Below are 21,582 nucleotides of genomic sequence, written 5' to 3'. Positions count from 1 at the left end.
ACAGACATGGTGGTCTGCTGTCTCCAGCAGGCCACCATCCCTGTGAGGGCGGCCATCCCCAATGGGGTCGCAAATTGTGACCTACCTCATGAATATTCATGAGGTAGGTCATTTGTAACCCTATTGCGAATCACTAACAGTGTAAAGTACACGTTTGTACATAAGGTTTTGAGGCTCGCAATTTGCAACTCGCAAACAAGTCACAAATTGCGAGTTGCAAAACTCAGGGTCATACATCTGTCCCTAAATTGTTAATTAAGTGATTGTTATTGCAGCTTAAGAATTAATTTCTTCAACCATTCTGAGAGAAAGCTCTATAATGAGGGTCCAGTTAAAAGTAAGTAAGGGGGACGTTGCACCGAGCAAATGTGTTGTAGTAGAGTTTGTGAGTGTGTGCACACAGTGTTGAAGGGCCTGAGTCACAAAGGTAAACTTACACATTTGTGTACGTTTATGCTATTTTTGGAAGTAACAAAACTGCATTTTAACAGTAAGTTTACGAGTGTGGAGACTCTGCAGTCGGGGCCGAGAACTCCGCTCATAAAAAGAAAAGCATGTTGTATGCTTTTATGTGTACAGATTTCCGCCCGACTGCGGAGTCTCCACATCCGTAAACTTACTATTAAAATGCAGTTTTGTGAATTAAAAAAAAACGTAAACTTACACAGAAGTGTACGTTTACCTTTAGGGAACAGGCTCTATGTCTCCAACATGAAGCAGTGTTGTCCCTTGAACAGGTCAAAGACGTGTGGTAAATACTGGCCAGCAAAGTCTAATAATATTTTTAATAACAACATTGTTACTCACATACTGCTAGGAGAGGAGAAAATTGGAACAGTAACACTTACCTCTGGGAACAAGCTACCCATCCTCTGCTCCAACAGCTTCTGTGAAATTGTAGCAGTTGTACTCACACAGCATAAATACATTAAATAAAAAGATGAGAGACTTATTATGTTTCAAATTCCAACCAGGGACTTAGGGCCTCATTATGTGTTTGGCGTGCGGTAGAGGCCGCCCACCAAACTCATCATGGGACCATACAGCCATTGTGGGCTAAACTCCGCCAGCCTTATTTTGAGTTTCCCGCTGGGCCAGCAAGCGGAAAGAGCAGGAAACAGGACCGTAACATTGCAGCCGGCTCGTAATCAAGCCGGCTGCAATGTGCAGTGCAGCAGTTGCAGCAGCACCCGTCACGCATTCCACTGCCTTTAATTCGGGCAGTGGAATGCCTGATGGGGCTGTGCATGGGGGTCTCTGCACTGCCCATGCCAAGTGCATGGGCAGTGCAGGGACCCCCCTTGGCCTCCCAAGCAGGCAGCCTGGCGGTGTCGGTGGCCAGACCATGGCGGTTCCCCCACGGTCCTAATAGGGCGATTGGACCATCCTATCCGCCGCCTTGATATACACTTGTGTTAACTAAGCATTGGTTTAAGACCTTAGTTAGAAATTGGCTTGTTGGTTGACTGGGATGTAACCCTTCGTCAAGCAGCAACCACAATCCTAGTCAGGGAAATTACCAGGCAAAAGCTAAATCAACCTTTGCTCACTCTCTCGCAGCTTGGCACCGAGCAGTCAGGATTAACTTAGAGGGAGTGTGTGAAATATTTGTGCAACACTTCAAACAGAAAAACACCACAGAAAAATACCACAGAAATCCACACCAGTTTAAAACATAGAGTAACATTTAATAAATAAAACAAGACCAAAATAAACAAATATCCAATAAGTAGAACTTGCAACGTGACCGTTTAAAAATTAAAATGTTATATAGTACTTACAAGTAAGGAGCGCTAAGCAGGGAAGCAGGGATATCTGGTCACGCCGGACCGGGACAAAGTCAAAGGTTCAGAGTGACCGCGATGGAGCGGAGGCAGGCTAAAAGGGCCCAGTTGGGCGTTCTGAATAAACGTACCTCAAAACCATGTTGCAGATTGATGCATGTGTTCTGAACCAGGCAGTAGAAGGAATGTGTTGCTTTTTCCCACCCAACAGCAACGATGCGTTGGTTCCAAGATGGGGTGAGGCTGTGGTGTGAGGTCCTACTGCGTCTATGCAAAGGAGGTGCAGTGGAGGCGATGCTTTGGTTCCAATGAGCACAGAGGCTGCGATACAGAGTTTGGGCTTCGTCGTAGAGGCTGCCATTGATGGGGATGCAAGGACCTTATGCAGAGAAAAATGAAAAAGTGTTGATTCCGAAGGGGATGTGCCGGTGTTGAAATGTGAAGTACAGCGGTGATGTAATCCTGGTTGTGCTAGTACCCACCCACACGATAGAGGTGATGTGTCAATTTTCTCCATCCATCAGTGGCAGTGTGGCATTTCTGCTCCAGCAGCAGAGGATGCATCAGTTCCAATGGAGCAAGCACTTTAGGTCCAATTCCAAGGGTCCACGACTGGGCTTGTACCACTTGGCCTTTTAAATACATTCCAGGGCAGATCTTAGGGGTGACATATGTGAAAAAAGGGAAAGTTTGGGCCTGGCAAAAGGGTTATTTAACAGGGTCGACATGCCAGTGTATAATGTTGTATTGTTTAGTGCCTGTTATGGAAGGTTGCTGGGTCTCATGTTCTATGAGAATACCGGGGGGTGTGGGAGTGTTCTACGATGAGACAGTTGACTGGCTGTCTTTACTAGGAAAAGCTGCTGGGGACATTGGTGTTGAATGTATAGAAATAAACAGCGTTTACTTGGATTATTGCCTGCTGTTCATTTGTTTCCGGATATAACATAATTTGGCAACGAGCGGGAGCAGCTGTCAACACTTTTATTGAACCTACGCATAGCAGCTATTACAATTGTGCCTCACCGTAGCCCGATCTGACATTCCCATGTCTATTCTTCTCTTCATTTTGGTAAGGTGACTTGTTACTTTCGTATATAAAGGAGCAGCACGCCTTACTGTCAAGATTTTATTTCCCAGAGGGCTGGTTCAGCCATTTCATGTTCTTTCACGAACTTTTGGGCTGTGTGCGAGTAAAGAAAGCAACTTATGCTACACACATTATGAGCCACAGTGACTCGCACACTTAAGTCTTTAATGCAAGTCTACTTCTCAGTGATTCGCACATTTTATTTTACGAGCACTAGAAGAAGTTTATATGTTGAGCAACGGAAGTAGCGTACAGTGGAAAGAAATCATTGGCGTGGGTATGTGCGGAGAACATTGTTACGCGGCTCAATTCAAATAACATTACGGTAACTTGCATAGTATATTTATCAACGCGGTTACAGTTATTTGGACATTCTCAACTTAGCATGAAGTAAATTACAAATCTAGAGACGGAAGTCATTGTTTACCAGTGATTCACACACTTGATTTCACTGCGAGTCAATTTTACAGTGACTCGCATACTAGCAGTTTTCAAAAGACACGATCGCATGTTTAAAATTGACTGATTTTACTGTTCCATCTAGTGATTATGCTTCTGTGCTACCATAAATAGACTTAAATAATTAAGCAGACTCTCTGACATGTTTTTTGACATATTCAGCACTGTATCAAGGAAAATTTCTATGGGGCTAGCATTAAATTGGTAGCTGCTCTCTCATTGGTTATTGCATTGTATGTACTTATTTCTGATTGGTTACTACTTCCTGTATGCATGTGCACTTTCTATTGGCAGCCAGGCCTAGGGGTGTTTAAAGGGCATTTTTAGGAATGATTCTTCACAAAATTTACTAATTACTATTGACTTATTATTAATATATCTATTGCCATGCAAACTGAAAATTTACCAGTGACATTTCTTTTCTCCCAAACCAGGAATCCCTGCACTTAAATGGCACCATTGGTATACATTCTTTGAAAGCTATTGATGGTCTGAATTTTTCAGCCACTAGGAAAAAAGCAATTTTATATAACTGCCTTGGAACAGAAGGACAAATAATTTTTGATCATCAGCCACAAGCACAACCTTCATCATTTGACCAATGGGATGCTTTTGCAGAGATGGTCAACAGACTAGAAAACCATTTCCAGGATGACCATAGCATCTTTGTGGAAAGACACACATTTTTCACACGGAAACAAATCCACATGAATCTATTGACAGCTTCATAGCTCAATTAAGGGTATTAGCCTCTACGTGTGAATTTTTAGGCCCATTAGATCAATATCTTAGACATCAGTTAGTAGTAAATTGTTATGACAGTAGAATCCAGGAGAAAATCCTATGTTGTAGAAATCCCAACTTGAATGAAATGCCAGAGATAGCAAGGGGCATTGAACGGTCCCTCATAGCTTCAAAGGAATTTGGAAAACAAAAATAGCACATACAGAAAATGTTAACATTGTGATGCCGTAGGTTAAGGGAGCTACATATGGAATTAATGAAATAAGAAAAACTAATAAGAGTACAATTTGCTTTAGGTGTGGATCTAGGTCACACATGGCTAATGCAGCTAACGGTCCTGCAGTGGTGAAGATGTGCATGAAATGCAAAAAAACAGGTCATTTTGCACTGGTGTGTAAGAATTCATAAAAAGTAATGTTAGTTGTGTCACAACAGCCTTTATGGCATGAAGATGTGCATGATATTGATCTCGAAAAGAAGTGTATACTGGTAGTTGATATACCTTCCAAACCAGATTTACGTTCATCTAAAGATCCCATTTGTAAGGTAATGATTGGGGAGGCGGTTATGGACATAACAGTAGATTCTGGTTCACCCATTACCTTAATATCAGATGAGGTTTATTATTCAAACTGGAAAAAGGTTACTTTATCATCGCCTGTTATACAAATCATTGCTTTTGATGGCCAAGAGATAGTCATGATAGGTTATTTTCAGGATAGGATAAAATATCAGCATAAGATCATAAGTACGAAAATACATGTAGCTAAGAGAGGTTATAATATTCTGGGGTGGAGAAACCAAGGACAATTTGGAATGGTACTTAGGCCAGGCATGGATCACCCAACTGAATTATTGGAAAAGGTTGAAGTAAAACTAGATTCTTTGCAAGATGTTCTGAACAACCATGAACCTATATTTAGAGACAAGCTATGACTGGTAAAGGCGTATGAACACAAAGCTGTACTTAACCCAGGGACTAGTCCTATTGTACACGAGGTACGCAATGTGCCACTAAGCATCAGAGGAAAACTTAAAGAACATTTGCATAATCTCTGTGTGAAGGGGTCATAAAACCGTTTGACTCATCACAATTGGTTTTGCCTATGTGGTGGCGATTAAGAATACAGGAGATTTTAGATTATGTGTGGACCTAAGTTCTTTGAATAATAACATTTTGGTGGACTGTTTCCAATTACCAAGAATCCAGGGTTTGTTAGCCCAGTTGGGGGGAATGAAAGTATTTCCTACAATTGATCTCAAATCGGCATATCATCAAGAGGAGCTGAACAAGTATTCTCGTTCTCTCACTACCTTTGTTACCCCATTTAGGGTTTTCTGTTTTTTATGAATGCCGTTTAGGATGGCTTCAGCGGCATCCGTTTTTCAAAAATTCATGTATCAACTCCTCAGGATGAAAAGGGGGTGTTGGCATTTCAGGATGACATCCTGATTTGTTCTGAGTCAGTGAAAGAGCATTTGTACAAGTTGGATAAAGTATTAGGGGTCTTGGCAGGTCATGGGATCACAGTAAAGAAGGAAAAGTGTACATTTATGGTTGAGACTGTGGTTTACTTGGGGTACAAAATTTCAGCTCAGGGAATTTTACCCAAGAAAGATCTCTTAATGGTGATTAAAAAATGCTGTACTCCTAAAGACCCATTAAGATCATTTTTGGGTCTGTGTGAATATTGCTCAGGGTTTGTACAGAATTTTGCATTTCAAACTGAACCTATGAGGAAACATTTAATAAGTGAATGAAAGGTTGAGTGGGTGGAAGATTAGGAGGAGGCATTTTCAACACCTAAAACTCTGATAATGAAAGCCCCGGCTCTTTAACCTTTCCAAGAGGACGTGCCATCCATTGCTACTGTTGATGCTAGTGGAGTTGGTTTGGGTGCTGCACTGAGCCAAATGGTCGAAGACAAGGAACATACAATTGCATTTGCGTCCAGGGGTCTTTCCAAAGCAGAAAAGAATTTCAGCACAGTTGAGAGGGAAGCATAAGCTTGTGTTTGAGGTCCAAATCATTTTTCAACATACCTGTGGGGCAGAGGGTTTACAGTAGAGACTGATCATAAGCCTTTGGTATATTTGTGGAATGACAAGAGTTTTAATAAGACCATTCCTATGCTTACAAGATTATTGTCTAAGTTGTATGAATTTAACATTAAGATGAGACATGTAGCTGTTGGGTAAAATTGCAGAGCAAATTTTCCTTCCAGATGTCCATTACCCGGTACTGCAGAGAATGTGGAAGATGAAGATGTTGTTGTTGGTTTGGTTGATGGGGTGTTTGTATTGGATGAAATTATTTCTAGACAGTCTTGAAAGGAAGCAGCAGGTAGGGATAACTGTCAAGTACTCATGAAGAAATGTATTTGTGAAGGTTGGCCTGCAGAAAAGCGGGTAGCAGAAGAAGCAAGACCATTTTTTAAAGTAAAAGAGGAGTTAAATGTGGAAAATGACCTGATGATGAGAGGAGAACATTTGGTTCCACCAAGCGAGCTGAGGTGAAGATTAATTAAAATTGCTCATAGAGGACATGTGGGCATTACTGCCACTAGGAAACGGTTGTGTTTGTATTATTGGTGGCCGGACGTGGATAGTCAAATACAGATGGTGGAAAGAAACTGCAATGAATGTAAAGATGCTGATAAAGGAATGCATACTAGGGAAGTGCCGTTATGTCCAGTACAACTCCCTGACAGAATTTGGGAGAAGCTTGGCATGGGTTTTATTGATCCCACTGGGGGTCAGAATGAAGGCAAAAGGTATGTTCTGATTGCTGTGGACTATCATTCTAAATGGATTGCGTACAGATTTTTGAGACAGCCGAACACAAATAGTGTGATTGAGCTCTTGAAAGAATTATTTTGTAGTAAGGGAATTCCAGGGTTTCTTGTTACGGACAATGGTGTTCAATTTGTGTTGCATCGCATGGTTGAGTTTTTGAGGAGCTTCAATGTGAATCATTTAACTACTGCTTGTATAGTCCACAAGAAAATGGTTTAGTGGAGCGGGTGAATAGGTTGTTTAAGGAGACTATTCAAATGACTAATCAAGTATGATAATGGGTGCAAAAGGCTGTGGCTGAAAGAATTTGGGCCCGTATTTATACTTTTTGACGCTAAAATGCGCTAACGCCATTCTGAAGCGCCATGCGGGCGCCGTATTTATTGAATGGCGTTAGCCGGCGCAAGCAGACCGGCGCTGCCTGGTGTGCGTGGAAAAAAACCACGTACACCAGGCAGCGCCGGCGTTGGGAAAAATGGCGCTAGGGCGTCTTAAAAATGGTGCAAGTCAGGTTGACGCAAAAAATCGCCTCCACCCGATTTGCGCCATTTTTAACGACGCCCAGACGCCATTTACATGACTCCTGTCTTAGTAAAGACAGGAGTCATGCCCCCTTGCCCAATGGCCATGCCCAGGGGACTTATGTCCCCTGGGCATGGTCATTGGGCATTGAGGCATGTAGGGGGGCACAAATCAGGCCCCCCTATGCCAAAAAAAAAAAAAAATAAAAAAAAATTATACTTACCTGAACTTACCTGAATGTCCCTGGGTTGGGTCCCTCCATCCTTGGGTGTCCTCCTGGGGTGGGCAAGGGTGGCAGGGGGGGTCCCTGGGGGCATGGGAGGGCAGCTGTGGGCTCATTTTGAGCCCACAGGTCCCTCAACGCCTGCCCTGACCCAGGCGCTAAAATCCGGCGCAAATGCATGGTTTTTTGCCCCGCCCACTCCCGGGCGTCATTTTTGTCCGGGAGTATAAATACGACACATTTGCGGCGCAGTAATTTTTTTAGACGGGAACGCCTACCTTGCATCTCATTAACGCAAGGAAGGCGTTCACGCAAAAAAATGACGCTCTTTCCTCATACTTTGGCGCTAGATGCGTCTAACGCCAAAGTATAAATATGGCGTTAGTTTTGCGCCGAATTTGCGTCGAAAAAAACGACGCTAATTCGGCGCAAACGGAGTATAAATATGCCCCTTGGTGTTATCACAAGATGCCTCATTCTACAACAGGAGTTACTCCTTTTGTTTTGTTGAAAGGTAGGCATTTATTTAATGAGCTGTCTCCTTGTTGGGCGGTGCATGAAACTATGAGTAAGGCTACTCCCAATGTCAGACAAGTCTAAGCGAGAGAGGAAAGATTGCAAACTATGAGCAAAATGAGATATGACAGTCTCAAAAGTGTGAAGGATATTCCATTTTTTATGGGGGATAGAGTTAAAGTGAGGAGGCTTCATCGTTAAAAAAAAGGGGGGGTGGTAAAGTTTTATCCTATTATTAAGGTAGTTAGAGTTGCCAAGCACTCAGTCATGATGGAGAATGGAAAATGGTGGAACAAATAAAACAGTTTAAAGTTAGCTAGTAATCTTGAGGTGGCTTCAAAGGATTTACAAGCTGGAGTTCACACAGGAAGTGGATTCACTTTTGGTGGGTGTCTTGGTGGATGAAAGAATGACGGCATACAGGAGTTTTCAAGGATCAGTGGAGGTGAGGGCCTTCAGGATGTGAGTTTGGGTGAGAGTGGAGGAAATGGTCCAGGGCAACATGGGAGTCGAAATATAGGTGGGAATGAAAATCGCGAGCTGGGTGGTGCTGTCCCATGTAGTCGTACTCGTGTAGATAGTGGGGAGGATAGATGCAGAACAGTTCACAGAGCCAGAAGGGATGTTGGTAGACCTAAATATTTAAACGATAACGAAATGTTCTAGCCCTTCATGCATATGTTTGTATTATCTCCATGAAATGTGCTGTAGGTTTGCAGAAAATAAAGTTTTAAAGAATAGGAGATGTATAGCTCTTTTTGGTATATTTATTATTTGAAGCAACATGGGAAACTTTGTGAATTTATATTTTAGGTTAAGTTTTATGTTTAAGTGGGGTTGTGTTGTTAAGGGGGAAGGTGTGTATGTTGTATTGTTTAGTACTTGTTATGAAGGTTGAAGGGTCTCATGTTCTATGAGAATATGGGGGGTGAAGGAGTGTTCTAGGATGGGACAGTTGACTGGCTGTCTTTACCAGGAACGGCTGCTGAGGACATTTGTGTTGACTGTATGGAAATAAACAATGTTTACTTGGATTCTTGTCTTCTGTTCATTTGTTTCCAGATACAACACAGTGTAAAACTGTTCACACAGGCTGTGCAATAACAGGCCTGACAAATGGTTAAAGGGCTACTTAAGTGGGTGGCACAATCAGTGCTGCAGGCCCACAAGTGACATTTAATTTAGAGGCCTTGAGTACGTGTAGTGCACTTTGCCAGGGTCTTAGAAGTAAATTAGATATGCCAATTGGGGGTCAGCCAATATTACCATGCTGTGGGGTGGGGGGGCACAAGCACTTTAGCACTGGCTAGCAGTGGTAAAGTACATAGAATCCTAAAGTGACCAAAAACGATGAGAGAAATGTGGAGGCGGTAGGCAAACGTTTTGGGGGAAGACCATCCTAAGACTGTCAGGTCTAACAATCTCTCTTACACCACCTGAACCGATGTCTGCACTAATGTTACACTTTGCTCTGCTTTCAAATGGCTTAAGAGTGGGTGCATTCACTGTCATATTTTTGCAGAGCTAAACACCTCATCCTGCTGGATGACTCAAATAAATGCCTTCCTTTTGCACAACATCTTTCATAAGGCTTTAAATGTGAAAGCATAGCCCAATATGAATATAGCATAGTATTCATTTAGACTAAGAACCATCTAAAGGCATCCTTATCCTTGGGCTTTTGTGCATCTTTTATAGCATCAATCAAGTCTGCTTTAGGAACTAAAAACTGTTTTTGCATATATAAAAAAATATGGGCTTGAACGGTTTGGGCACCTCTTACCCCTTTGAGAAGCCTTTCATCAGAATCGGTGAGGTCAATGATGTTATCACTACATAGGGAATTAAAAAAACTTCCTCCTCTCTATCTGACATGTAGGGAAACTGATCTCACCTTGTAAACTACTGGGTTTATCCCTTCTTTCAATTTAATTTCATGTTCAGATCTTTTTACGCACAAACCCGCTTGCATTTATCTATAATGGGACTGCCTTCATATACACCACTAATAATAGATGGAATAGGCATGGCATCCAGTGCTTTTAGGTTAGCAGTTCCAGATTTCTAACGTAGCTAAATCTTGCTAATTATATTGCACCCTTTCATCAGCCACATACGTTTAATATTAATAGAGAGACCCAGGAACGTGTATGCCTCTTTAAAGAAACTTAGTATAGAAATGTAAAGTTTCTTAAATGTTTTCAAGTTCACATCTAATTTGGTAAAATGCATATCATTCCATAATTCTTCAAAACTGACATCATGCAGAATTAGCCATTAAGTTATGACCAACATTGCCAATACGTACCAAGCCGGATGGTCACTTTAATTTGACAAATGTAGGCTAAACCCTAAGTCATACAACAGTTAAGACTAAATTACACACTATTTCTTGTTCAAAGTCTTCAACAAAGTTTATCTTGACATTGTTTCCTGTTTTATTTTTTCTACATATACTGCTCTATTTCCGTATACATCATACAGCGTTTAGTTATAGCAAGTGAAATACTTTTTGCGTCCAGATTTGCAACTCTTGTCTTGTCATTGATAGTACATACAGATACAAGGGTCTTCAGTTGCCAAAGCTTGCGCCAATAATGTTAAGCGTTCAATTCCTTTGGTAATGTCTAATATTTCAGTCAACGATCGTCTTCTGCAGCCTAACAGTCTGGAATAGCAGCTAAAATCACATTGGTCTCCTAAGCAGACATCTAGGCCCGTATTTATACTTTTTGACGCTAAACTGCGCTAACGCAGTTTAGCGTAAAAAAAATTTGCGCCGGCTAACGTCATTCTGAAGCGCCATGCGGGCGCCGTATTTATTGAATGGCGTTAGCCGGCGCAAGCAGACCGGCGCTGCCTGGTGTGCGTGGAAAAAAAACACGTACACCAGGCAGCGCCGGCGTTGGGAAAAGTGGCGCTAGGGCGTCTTAAAAATGGTGCATGTCAGGTTGACGCAAAAAATCGCCTCCACCCGATTTGCGCCATTTTTAACGACGCCCAGACGCCATTTACATGACTCCTGTCTTAGTAAAGACAGGAGTCATGCCCCCTTGCCCAATGGCCATGCCCAGGGGACTTATGTCCCCTGGGCATGGCCATTGGGCAAGGGGGCATGACTCCTGTCTTTGCTAAGACAGGAGTCATTTCTATGGGGGTTGGGAGTGAAAAAAAAATGGCGCAAATCGGGTTGAGGCGAAAAAATTGCCTCAACCTGACTTGCCCCATTTCTTGACGCCCAAGCCCCATTTTCCCCTACGCCGGCGCTGCCTGGTGTACGTCGTTTTTTTTAACGCACACCAGACGGCGCCGGCGGCTAACGCCGGCTAACGTCATTCAATAAATACGGCGCCCGCATGGTGCTTCAGAATGGCGTTAGCCGGCGCTAATTTTTTTGACGCAAAACTGCGTTAGCGCAGTTTTGCGTCAAAAAGTATAAATATGGGCCCTAATGCGCTGGTAAACTATTACCGCCTTAAACAGGATTCCCGTATCCAGGATTCAGAGTTGTACCACAGGACAGGAAATGACGCGCCTGCGCACCTTGAACTCTTCTGTTACGTGAACAAAAGGGGTGGTGCTCATGAAGCATCAAGTAGAGCTGTTCAGAACTTTGGCAGATTTTAAGGTAATTAGACCAAGGTCACCTTAAAAACACTTAAATTGTCCTCAATCGTTGCTTGGGGACAAAGTAAATTACAGCCACTTATATTGTACTCCTATTATTTACCTTAAATTCATTGTTTCTGTCATGCAGGGCTTTTAAAAATGGTCAGATGAAGGTAGCGATCAGTCAGTCTGCTCGTTGCCAATATACTGATTGGAAGCGGTGATGTAGGAAGAGAAATTTGTTTGCTCATGAACAAATAATTCTTTAAGTGGTAAAAAAGAGAGCCAAAATGAGAAGAGAGAACTAAGCATACAAGCTCATGTGCGCCAGTGTCACCCTCAAGAATTCTGCATATCATTCAAATGCACAGACCTAAATATTTATCGGTAGTCCAAAAGAGATGTAATGAGATAACTACACAGTACAGCATGAATATTCCCCAATTATTACCTTGCATTTCTCATTAATGCCTGACACTATTGTGCTGACCTATCCCCTTTGTCCAAACTAGTTTCATTTTCTAGAGAAATGTAAATGTAAATGACAGTGTCACTGGCAAATGTACCTATTCATGCATTGTCTGCGATGCACTCACACCATTCTTGATTGTGGTCATACTACAGGAAAAAGATAGTGAAAATAAAATAAGATGTGTGCATACACGTAGTGAAAATACAAAACGGAAACCTAATTGTTTTTAAAATGCTAGTTCTTTCATTAATTTATATCAATTGTTGAGACTCAGAGGAAGGACACCTGAAAGGAACTTATTTGATGTGATATAGTCCAACATACACAGTCAGCATCTACAGCTCATTAGTCAGGCATTGCGTCCATTACTTACTGTTAATGGCATTACTCCTAGTCCTACTCCCTCGCCTTCCTTAACCAATGAGAGGCTCCTTTGCCTCACCTAGACCACTCCCCTCTCCTTTTAAAAGAGCCCCCTGCCCGCACCCACTCCTGTACAGAAACAAGCCAACTAAAAACTCAGTTGTCCTGTACCGGGAGGGAGGGAACTGTAAGGAAGGCGATGGAGTAGTACTAGGAGTAATGCCATTAATGGTAAGTACTGGCCGCATTACCTCCCGTCCCTCCCTCGCCTTCCTTAAGCAATGAGATATAGCAAGAAAAACAGGAGACAGACAACTGAGTTGCAATGCAGAAAAAAAAAACATATTTAATCACAACCAGGTCATATACAGAGAAAAACCCCTATTGCTTCATAGAAGGCAAAATCCTGTGCCCCAAAACCACCTCCAAACACCCCAATTCAGCAATCCCGTAGTGTTTCACAAAAGTGGACGGAGACACCCAAGTAGCAGCTCTACAAATCTCCACCACGGAAGCGCCCTGCAACTCAGCCACAGTAGCAGCTATACCCCGAGTACAACGTCCCTGAATCCCAGTAGGAGGCACCACTCCTTTCAAATCATAGGCCAACAGAACCATTGACCGGATCCAGCAACTAAGGGAAGCAGTAGAAGTCTTTTCCCCTTTTCTAGCAGGACCAAAATTGACAAAGAATCCCACTTACGGAATGCCGTAATCGCAGGTAAATAACACAACAAGGCCCGTCGCACATCCAAAACATGTAATCTGATCTCCTCCTCTGAGGAAGGGTCAGTACAAAAAGCAGGAAGAATCACTTCTTGTCGACTATGAAAAGCTGAATTAACCTTCAGCAAAAAAGAGGGAACAGGAACCAGCACAACCCCATCAGGAAAAACTCTGCAAAAAGGAAAAGAGCAGGACAAAGCACCCAGCTCCCCCAAATGCCTGGCCGACGTAATAGCCACCAAAAAACACGTTTTCAACATCACATTTTTTAAATCAATGTCCCCCAAAGGTTCAAAAGGAGGGTCCATCAACAAATCCAACACCAACTGCAGATTCCAGCCAGGGAAAGAACGCACCGGTCTGGGAAATAAATTCACCAGACCCTGAAAAAATGTAGCCATCAAATGACCATCTTCCAGATTACGCCAAGAACTCCAAAAAGCTTGGATTGCCACCCATTGAACACGTAGCGTAGCCACCGACAACCCCCATACGTGCCCCATCCTGCAAAAACTGTATGATCACAAACAGTGAAGCAACCGTAGGGTCAATATGCTGTTGCAAACACCATGAGGAAAAAACCTTCCACTGACGCCCATATGAATGCAACATGGATTTACGCCTAGTAGCCTGCAAAGTCCCAGTTGAAGGATATAGAACCCCCAGCCCCGTCAAACCCCGCCGTTCAACCTCCAAGCCATCAAGTGCAGTCTCTGCAAGGATCCCTGGGAGAGACAAGGAAACACCAGTGGAGAGGGATGGAGAGAAAGAACCCACTCCGTCCCGAAAGTTAACTGCTGAAGCAGTGGAAACCAATTTGCACGCTGCCACCTGGAAGCGATCAAAATCACCTGAGCCACCACCTGCCGCACCCTGACAAGAAAGGAGCGGATCAACTGAAAAGGAGGGAACTCATAAAGAAGACCCTGCTGCCAAGGACACGCCAGACCCTCTACTGCCCAGGCCTGAGGACACCGATACTGGGAGCAGAACATCCCCACCTTCGCGTTTTCCAGAGAGGCAAAGAAGTCCACAACCGGAACACCCCAGTTCCAAACCAGACAACGGAATAGAGACACCCGTAGGAAGAACTGCCGGGAGGAAGGAATGGCCCTGCTCAATTGATCTGCCAGAACATTGTCCGACCCCTGAATGTACATGGCCCGAAGAGACTGAACCAAATGCTGGGCCCACAAAAAAAATCACCTGAGCAACTAGATTCAGCGACCGGGACCTGGCCCCTCCCTGGCTGTTGATATAGGACTTGGCCACCAAGTTGATCATCTGCACCAACACTACCTCCGCTTACAACAGCGTCTGAAAATGCGCCAGAGACAGCCGGATCGCCGTCAACTCCCTCCAATTCGAGGACCTCTCCGATTCTCTCAGGGACCAAAATCCTTGAACCTGCCCCGACCCCAGCCATGCCCCTCATTCCGAGAGACTGGCATCTGTCGTTAACACTACAGGTAAAGACAAAGGAACCCTAATCTGTAGATGAGCCGGCACTATCCACCCACCCAACTTCCTGCGAGTGAAATTCGATACAGGAATGCGAGTCCGCAGACTGCAAGGATCCGGAGACCATCTGGAAGGTAACCAATTCACCAGACAAAGAAGATGAAACCTCACCCAAGGAACCAAGAAGATCACTGAAGCCAAGTGACCCTGCAGCCGTAACCACTAAAGCACCCTGGGAGCCACTTGAGGCAGCACAGCCTTCACCTGAGCCTGAAGACCTTTCCATCTCCTGTCTGACACAGTCACCAACCCCCGCAGAGTCAGAAATCAAGCCCCGATAAATACCAGGTCCTGGGAAGGCACCAAATCTGATTTCCCCCATTTAATTAAGAAACCGTGACCCTGTAGGACTCCCAAAACTCTTTCCACATGAAACATCATTAGATCTTTATCTGGAGCCTGAATCAAATGATCATCCAGGTAAGGATGTACAAACACCCCTTCCCCATGCAGAAGCGCCACGAGAGGAGCTAGCATTTTCGTGAAGACCCTGGGAGCTGATTTCAGGCCAAAGTGAAGAACACAAAACTGAAAATGGTCTGGACCTATTGCAAAGCGCAGAAACCTTTGAGAAGACACTGTGACAGGCACATGAAGGTAAGCATCCTGAAGATCCATAGATCCCAAAAAATCCCCTGGCAAAATGAGATGAAGAATATCCTGAATGAACAACATCCGGAAGTGCACAGTCTTGACCTAAGAATTTACCTATTTTAAATTTAAAACAGGACGGAAACCCCATGTCAGTGTTGGAACAAGGAAAATAACAGAATAAGTCCCCTTTCCCGTTTCTTCCACGGGAACCCTGCAAATGGCCCCTTTTGACAGCAAGGACTGGACTCCCTCCACCAAAGCCTCCTGCCTGCCTTCGTCCACAGGTAAAGGAGTCAGACGAAACCCAGTGTCTGGAGGAACAAGATCGAACTCTATGGAGTATCCATTTGCTACAATGTTCAGGACCCATTGATCGGTGACATCCTTTCTCCATTCAGACAGAAAATGTCACAGTCTTCCTCCCACTGGCCATGCTCCAACACCTTGGTTGTCAGGACCCCTTCTTTGCAGCCCCTTTTGCCGAAGGAACAGACCTTTTAGGAAAAAATCGAGGCTGAAACCTACGCTTCCTGGAAGACGAGGACCGAGCAACAAACTTTGGAGAGGACCTGGAGTGCAACTTCCACCTTTTGCCAGATGCAGAGGTTCCTTTATAAGGTAAAGCATGCTTTCGGTCCTTAAAGGCTTTAGAAATCATTTCAGGCAACTGATCCCCAAACAAAGCCTGACCCTCATTAGGAAGTCTTAGGAGAGCCGCCTTCTCCCCAGGATCAGCCTTCCACTGACACAACCAAAGAGACCTGCATGTGCCAATCACTGCCCCATAAGCCATAGCCGAAGAGCGGATAATATCCGAGGAAAAATCAGCCAATAAATGGGCCTGTTGCTCCATCACAGACAGTAATTACAAACATTCCGACCCATCTTGCACAGCCACAGCAAGTTTGACAAAGTCTTGAACCAAGGACTGCACAGAATAAGCCGAAAAAATACCAGCCCGAAGAGTCAAATTTCCAGCAGAAAAGGCCCTCTTCAAACCAAAGTCCAACTTCCGATCGGTGGAATCAGAAAGAGTACAGTCTTCAGGATTGACTACCATTTTTCCGATCAAGGTAGCCAGCATGGAATCTAAATGCACAGAAGGAGGAAGAGCATCCTCTCCGTCCAGCAAATATATAATTTTTGCAGAAAACGAGGAACCTGGGCTTTGTCCACCTCCTTCTATTCCTGGAAAACCATGTCCTTAACAGGCCCCAGGAAAGGCATAGCAAACCGAGAAGGAGTCACATATTGAGGAAATAGGGTAGAATCTTCCCCTGCAGGTTGAAAAGCAGGAAAACCCAAATTGTCCCGGACATGAGCCAGAATACTCCACATTTCCTCATGAGACAGATATTTGCCCCCAAAAGACGTAGAAGGACTATCCCCCTCAGAAGAAGAGGAACCAGCAACTTCCATGGAGGTGGTAGCAGCAGAGGGACGTCCTGTACGAACAGCCCCAGCCTGGAGAGCCCTGGAAACTGCCACCTCAATCATGTCCTGAACTTCCTCACAAGACATAAGAGGAGCAGAACCAGCCATATCAGTCCTTTCCACTCTGGTAGACTGTAAAGTCACCGGAACCCCCTCATCCTCAGAAGAGGAAAAATAAGAAATCACTCTCCTGCATTTTGCACCCTTCTTTGACATGATGACAGCAAACAACTGAATACCAAACCACCTTGCCGGTCTTAAAAAGGCCAAAAAGGGCTTATCTAAGCACCAATCACATAAAGATTCGTAATTGGCCCCCCAATCAGGATAATCAATGAAAATAGTAAAAAAACGCAGGCCCAAACCCCCGCCTTACCCCAAAATCTGCAGAAACAGGCTGCTGGGCGCCCAAAGTGCTCCTCGACCTGTGAACCCGTGAGCACAGCCTCAGCCACCGCAGACCAGTCCTAGCCCCGCATGCCACCAACAAGCCAGTCGCCAAGTGACTGAAAGACGGCAGCAAAGGCCTCGTGACCAGCGCCTTAGAAGAGGGCGACGCCCCTGTCAGCCACATCAAGGAGAAGAGAAGAGGTAAGTCTCACCAGGTAAGGAGTGAAAAGAAAACAGGAGTGGGTGGGGGAGGGGGCACTCTTTTAAAAGGAGAGGAGAGGGGTCTAGGTGAGGCAAAGGAACCTCTCATTGGTTAAGGAAGGCAAGGGAAGGACGGGAGGTAATGCATCCTACCTCTGACCTAGCCACCCAGTGAACACATCATACAGTTGGCCACTACAAGGTACGACGTACATTTGTCGCTGACGTCCACCACCTTGCAATAATAATTTTGCTCCTCTTTTAGGGGAAGCCACAGAAAGGGTTCTTGTGGCTCCCAGACGTTCAGCAGGCACTTTGGCACATAGTTCTGCAGCCAAAACCGTAGCTTCTCTTGTAATGAGAACAGTTGAGTCTTCCTGCCATCCCTTTTGTGACCCTGCACCAGAAAGGAAGATAAGATATGCCACTGACATTTTAACATCATCCAAGCTGCCTAACAGTGGCAGCCCTGCTATCAACACACAGTTGATTAACATTTAGCAGGAAGCAAACACAAGGGTTCCTTCCTATTATCCACTACCCACACTCCTTAGGTTGGAAGTGGTGAGGAATGGTAGAGCTCAATTTTTCTGTCTTGAGGCCTGCCAACAACCACTAATAACTGTAAACCTTACTTCTAGGTGATGTTCTCTCACTGTAAGAATTTGTTTGAATACAAAGGTGATATAATTTTTAAAGTCCGCATTCCAGTTAGGAACATCGGACTTCAAAGGTCTGGACATGGATTCATAGTTGTAGGAAATGGGGTTAGTGGTAAAGGAGGATAAAACCCTACTTAAGCAGCAACCACAGTTCTTGTCAGGGTGAAACACACGCAAACTCTAAAGTAGCCTTTCCTTAATTGCCTATTAGCTTGGCAAAAAAGCAGTCAGACTTAACTTACATGCAATGTGTAAACTATTTATGCAGCACACAAAGAGTAATACACTGATAACACAATACATGAAAAATTACAAATCAATTGAGCAAAAAAAGATCAATTTAATGGTTAAAGTAAGAAAATGCCAACTTTATAAAAGTGGCATTTTTAGACTAACAGTTTAAAATCCAATTGTATCATAATTTTGATTTTAAATTGTGAGCCCAAACACACCAAACTCCAAATTTCTATCTTTTCCCAATTGGAAGTTGCACTTAAAGGCTGATTCAAGGTAACCCCAATGTTATCTAATGGCAGAGGTAGACCTCATAGTGGTGAAAAACGAATTTAGATGTTGATCAATACCAGGACATGTAAAGCTTAAAAGTATGTGTCCAACTTTTAAAATACACTTCACTCTATCCTATGGGCTGTTTACTGCGACACACACCACCTGCGGGGTGACATCTGAAACTTTGCTGGGAACCGGCGCTCACTCGGCTGAAGCTATTTTGCTGGCCATTAAAGACTCTAGGATGGCCTTGGAGAGCCACATAGAAGGGGTGGATTTAGAGGTATCCCTTCTCTGCCACGACTTGGGGAAAGTCCAGATCATTTGACAGAGGTGGAGACATTGATCTCCTCGGCTGAGGATAAGCTATGAACTCTCAAAGATGACCTGGCAAATTATGGCCAGTAGCACTGCAATTGGAGAGATAGGCGGAAGATGCTGAGGGCTGCTTCTGGAGGAATATTATCTGCCTGGCTGGGTCCCAGAGGGGTTGGATGGGCACAACCTGGAACAATACCTCACCAGCTGGTTCTGCTTGTGGATGCATGAGGGGGCCCTCTCCTGGTGCTTTTTCATTGCAAGGGCACTCAGATCCCTGGGTGCCCAACCTGCCCTGGGAGCTCCTCAGGCCAATAATACTGTGTTACTGGACTTTGTCGACAGGGATGCTATATTGACGGAAGCTAGACGTCAACAGACTGTGCTGCTCAAAGGTGATGCTTTTCCCAGACTACACATTGCAGGTGCAGCAGCAATGACAAACCTTCGTGAAGGTTAAACAGAAACTGAGAGCATTGTAAATAAAATACATGCTGCTGTACCCAGCCTGCTTGAAAGTTATCCACCAAGGAAAGACTTTCTTCTTTGAGGAGTCAGAGAATGTCTGGTGATGGGCATCAGGAAAACCACCACTGAAGAATGGGGGAGGCAAAGTGGCTCCTCCAGATTGGGAGGCTGAGGGACATGGCAGAAGGTGCAGCTGCCCAGGTCCAAATGTCGTCAGAGGAGGACATGGTTGATTCACCCTTTCCCAGGTCCAGAAGGGAGGTGACCGCTGGGCTTGTTCCCCAATGGAGGGAGAGGGACGGCAGACTGGCTCTGTGTTTGGTGGAGGTGGGGCTGTCCTCCTTCCCTAAGGGTCACTTCAGCCTTGATTGGTAGGCTTGCACACGGTGAAGGAGGGTTTGGAAGGACCTGCAAACATATCCAGCATTTGAGCAGGCTCTCCAGTCCCTCCCCGCCGCTCAGATGGGTTCATTCCTACCAGAGTCATGCAGTAGAGACCCTAGCCCCAAGAATTGTTGTTTTGTCTTGGGGATAGTTGTGTTACTGTGTGGCAGATGTTTCCACAATAGAAGTGTGGGGAGGGGGAAATTGCCCATGGGTTGTGTTTACAATCGGACTTAGGGGTTGGTTGTATTTTTCATTTATTGTTACACACCATCATGGATGCACTCAAAAGGGCAGGTAAGGCAAGGAGGTACACTGTGGTCATGACACTAGATATCCCTGTGCCTCGCTGGGGGCTGCTCCTCACCATAAAAGGGGTTTATGGGTACTCACCTGCTGTCTGCTAGCTGCAACACACTGCATGGGTGAGAAACATACACTGGACTCTAACACTTCACCACACCTGTGGGAAGGGATAATTTTGTCCATGGAATGTTAATGTCCTCCAGAACAAAATGAATGTGGGGATGGTCACATAATATTCCAGGAGACAGCTGCCCAATACAGTACTGCTCCATGAGACCTGACTGGTGGGTAACCATTTCCCCTGCCTTAATAGGGGGCAATACATGGCACTGGCCCATGTGGGTTACACTAGCGCATCGAGGTGAGTTGCAATCCTGGCCGAAGGAGTCCCATATTACAGGTCTTACACACATGGCTGGATCCACTGGGCAGGTTTGTAGGCATACTGCTCACTAGAGCAAGGAAAATGCTATTACTACTCACTGTCTCTTCCCCCCACAGCTTCATAGACAGGTGTTAAAGGCTCGGAGCCCGATCCTGTTGTAGACTGCTGTAGACATGCATATAGTGTGGCGACTTAAATAATGTTGTGAATGTCTCAAGGGACAGGTCATAGGGACCCTTAGCACAGGTGCACCACCCAACCTTGTTAGCATAGTTTGTGCATGCTCTCAACCTCCTACATGTATTTGGGGGGGAGACATCCTGAACGGAGGTCCTTCTCATTTTTCTCTGGGGCTCATCACACTTTCTGAACTATATTTTTGTGCCACCACCAGAATGCCCAGAAAGCATCACAGTAGACTACCTGCCCAGGGACATTTCAGAGCACACACTGCTCAGGCTCATGCCCAGGGCTGACCAGGGGGTGGGGGGGTGTTAGACCTGACAGCCTTAGGGTAGTCACCCCTAACTTTTTGCCTGCCTCCCTCCATTTTTTTGGACACTGTTTTTGCTGGTTTATAGACTCTGCGCACTTTACCACTGCTAACCAGTGCTAAAGTGCATATGCTCTCTCCCTTAAAACATGGTAACCTGGAATCATACCTGATTGGACTATTAATTTACTTATAAGTCCCTAGTAAGGTGCACTTTATGTGCATAGGGCTGGTAAATTAAATGCTACTAGTGGGCCTGCAGCACTGGTTGTGCCACCCACTTAAGTAGCCCCTTTTTTCCTTGTCTCAGGCCTGCCATTGCAAGGCCTGTGTGTGCAGTTTCACTGCCACCTCGACTTGGCATTTAAAAGTACTTGCCAAGCCTAGAACTCCCCTTTCTCTACATATAAGTCACCCTTAAGGTGTGCCCTAGGTAACCCCTAGGGCAGGGTGCTGTGTAGGTAAAAGGCAGGACATGTACCTGGGTAGTTATATGTCCTGGTAGTGTAAAACTCCTAAATTCGTTTTCACACTACTGAGAGGCCTGCTCCCTTCATAGGCTAACATTAGGGCTGCCCTCATACACTGTTGAAGTGGCAGCTGCTGATCTGA

The sequence above is a fragment of the Pleurodeles waltl genome, chromosome 7, assembly GCF_031143425.1.
Source record: "Pleurodeles waltl isolate 20211129_DDA chromosome 7, aPleWal1.hap1.20221129, whole genome shotgun sequence".
In the NCBI taxonomy this organism is placed as follows: domain Eukaryota; kingdom Metazoa; phylum Chordata; class Amphibia; order Caudata; family Salamandridae; genus Pleurodeles; species Pleurodeles waltl.
Note: the sequence above shows the minus strand (reverse complement) of the source record.